Genomic DNA, 3,458 nt, shown 5'->3' with positions numbered 1-3,458 from the left:
ATGAAGACAGAACTCTCAGCTCCTCCCGTGCTATGCCTGCCTGGATACTGCCATGCTCCCACCTTGATGATAATGGACTGAACCTCTGAACCTGTAAGCTAGCCCCAATTAAATGTTGTTTTTATAAGTCATGGTGTCTGTTCACAGCAGTAAAACCCTAACTAGGACAACCACTGATCTCCAAAATTCTACCAGATAATTCCCACAGCTGATAAACAACTTCAGCAAAATGGCTAGATATTGAATCACACCTAGAATGGGGAACACAATAGTCATAGGAGGCAGAGGGAGAGAGTGAATTGGGTGGGAGGAGTATATGGGAGGGAAGGATCAGATGTTTGGAGAGACAGGAGAGTTGTCCAGAGGGCCAGGAGAATGAATGGAAATCTTCAGCTGCCAGGGGTTGGGGCGTTGGAGTGATTTTCTAGGAAGTCCCAGAGACCTGGAATGTGGGAGGCTCCCAGGACTCAGTGTGGGTGACCTTAGCCAAGATGCCTAAACAGTGAGGACATGGAACTTGAAGGGGTCACCTTCTATAGCCAGACATGACCCCCAGTGGAGTGATAAGGACTTCAACCCACCCACAAAACTTTTGACTAGAAATTTGTCCTGTCTAAAAGAAATGAAAGGACAAAGATGGAGCAGAGACAGAAGGATTTGCCAACCAAACTGGCCCAACTTGAGACCCACCCCATGGGCACGCACCAATCCCTGACATTATTAATGATACTCTGTTACGCTCATAGCTAGGAGACTAGCATAACTGTCTTCTGAGAGGCTCTGCCCAGCAGCTGACTGCAACAGATGTAGATACCCACTGACAAACATTGGATGGAGGTCAGGGACTTTTATGGAAGAGTTAGAGGAAGGATTGCAGGACCCGAAGAAGATAGAAGCCTTACAGGAAGATCATCAGGGTCTTCTAACCTGAACCCCAGGGAGCTCTCAGATAATGAGATACAAACCAAAGAACATACACAGGCTGGACTGAGGCACTGGACACATATGTACAGCTGAGTATCCATGTGTGTCCTACAACAACTGGAGTGGAGTTTCTCCCTAAAACTGTAGCCTGACTGTGGTATCTGTTCCAGAACAGGGCTGCCTTATCTGGCCTCAGCTGGGGAGGATGTGCCTAATTTGGCAGAGATTTGATGCACCAGAGGGGCCCACACTCTCAGATGAGAAGAGGAGGGAGGGGTGGGAAGAGGGACTCTGTGAGGTAGGACCAAAAGGAGGGGATTGGGGGGCAGTGTTTGGGATCTAAATAAATAAGTAATAAGTAATAAAGATTTCAAATGTTTACTTGTGTGTATTGTATGTATGTATGTTTGTGTTTTTGTGTCCTACATGAGTGCAGGTGCCCGTGGAAGTCAGAGGGGAGTATGAAATCTCTCTCTCTCTCTCTCTCTCTCTCTCTCTCTCTCTCTCTCTCTCTCTCTCTCTCTCTCTTCTTAATGAAACCTCTTGAAATTAGATTTACAGACAGTGTTGAGTTTCATGATGTGGGTACTGGAAATTGAACTCAGGTCCTCTACAAGAGCAGGAAGTGCTCATAACTCCTGAGCCATCTTTTGGGCTGAATAGCATGTCAGTTATTTCAATATATTCACATCTAAACATAATCAATACGAAACTAACAATGATACTTCATAGACGGTTTTTACGCTTAATTTTAAAAATCTAACGTGCATTTCACAATTTAAGCATGTCTCAGAGTGGGTTAGCCTCACATCAGGGAGTCAGTGGTCATCTTGGGGACAGTGAGACTGCTGGCCTCCATGACAGTCAGCATGTTGGCATGGTGAAGTGGAAGGTTTGTTATACAACACATCATTTCTGTGCTGGAGTGTAGCTACGAGAGATCACGCTGAGGGGGTTCCCCTTGTTAAAGCCACATGACTAAAGGGGTGTGTGACTGACACAGGACTCTGTCTCCTTTAGTACTGCTCAGTCTAGCTCAGATTGTTCTGAGATAATGATGGATATATGGTATAACAATCTCAAAAGACAGAGACGCCAGAGTCAAGAGTTGTCTGTTGTACACTGCAGTGATGCAACGGGAAATGACTGACCCCTCCTCTCAGGAAGCAGGGGTAGTTCCCTGGCAACTGTTTCCTGCTATGACGTCTGTCTGTGCTTTAAGGATTTTTCTATTCTTTAAGGCAAAACATCCTGTCTCATCTTCAGGAACTTTAATCTTAGTATTCAAGTGGATGGTTGGCACAGTGAGTGGCCAGCAGGTGGAGCCAGAGACAGTCAGTAATCAGGGGCAGCCCTAAGGGGCCGGGATTGAAGCCCAGCATTTGGGACTCAGGTGTTCACATGCGGGAGACTAGATGTGGGAATCTGGTGCATGGTTTTAATCGCTAAAATACCAGTGAAATATTTTCTGCTTTGATATTGTCAAAAGGCATTTTCAGAAAAACAAAAAGACTAAAACCAAGAAAATCTTTGTGAGGTAACTTTGAGGCTTATTGCCAGTAAAGTATATAGAACATTTCAGTGACAAAATTGCATGCTGAACTGTTTTTTTCTTCTTTTAAATTGTCACCCTTCTCTCTCTCTCTCTTTTTAATTAGATATTTTCTTTATTTACATTTCAAATGTTATCCCCTTTCCTGGTTTCCCCTCTGAAAACTCTCCTTTCCCTCCTCCCTCCCCCTGCTCACCAACCCACCCACTCCTGCTTCCTGACCTTGGCATTCCCCTATACTGGGGCATAGAACCTTCACAGGACCAAGGGCCTCTCCTCCCATTGATGACCGACCAGGCCATCCTCTGCTACATATGCAGCTAGAGCCATGTGTCCCACCATGTGTTTTCTTTGTTTGGTGGTTTAGTCCCAGGGAGCTTTGGGGGTACTGGTTAGTTTATATTGTTGTTCCTCCTATGGGGCTGCAAACCCCTTCAGTTCCTTGGGTCCTTTCTCAAGCTCCTTCATTAGGGACCCTGTGCTCCGTCCAATGGATGTCTGTGAGCATCCACTTCTGTATTTGTCAGGCACTGGCAGAGCCTCTCAGGAGACAGCTATATCAGGCTCCTGTCAGCAAGCACTTGTTGGCATCCACAATGGTGGCTGGGTTTGGTGGTTGTATATGGGATGGATCTCCAGGTGGGGCAGTCTCTGGATGGGTCAGTCTGGGTTCAGTCTCTGCTCCACACTCTGTAACTCCTTCCATGGGTATTTTGTTCCCCCTTCTAAGATGGATAGAAGTATCCAAACTTTGGTCTTCCTTTTTCTTGAGTTTCATGTGTTTTGCCAGTTGTATCTTGTGTATTCTGAACTTCTGGGCTAATAGCCACTTAGTGAGTGTTTTAAAAGATCTTTCTTTCTTTCTTTCTTTCTTTCTTTCTTTCTTTCTTTCTTTCTTTCTTTCTTTCTTCCTTCCTTCCTTCCTTCCTTCCTTCCTTTCTTCCTTTCTTTCTGTCTTTCTTCTTTCTTTCCTTCCTTTCTT

Source organism: Mus caroli, chromosome 11 (genome assembly GCF_900094665.2).
Source record: "Mus caroli chromosome 11, CAROLI_EIJ_v1.1, whole genome shotgun sequence".
Classification (NCBI taxonomy): domain Eukaryota; kingdom Metazoa; phylum Chordata; class Mammalia; order Rodentia; family Muridae; genus Mus; species Mus caroli.
The sequence above is the reverse complement of the archived record's forward strand: the minus strand, read 5'-3'. Positions refer to the sequence as shown.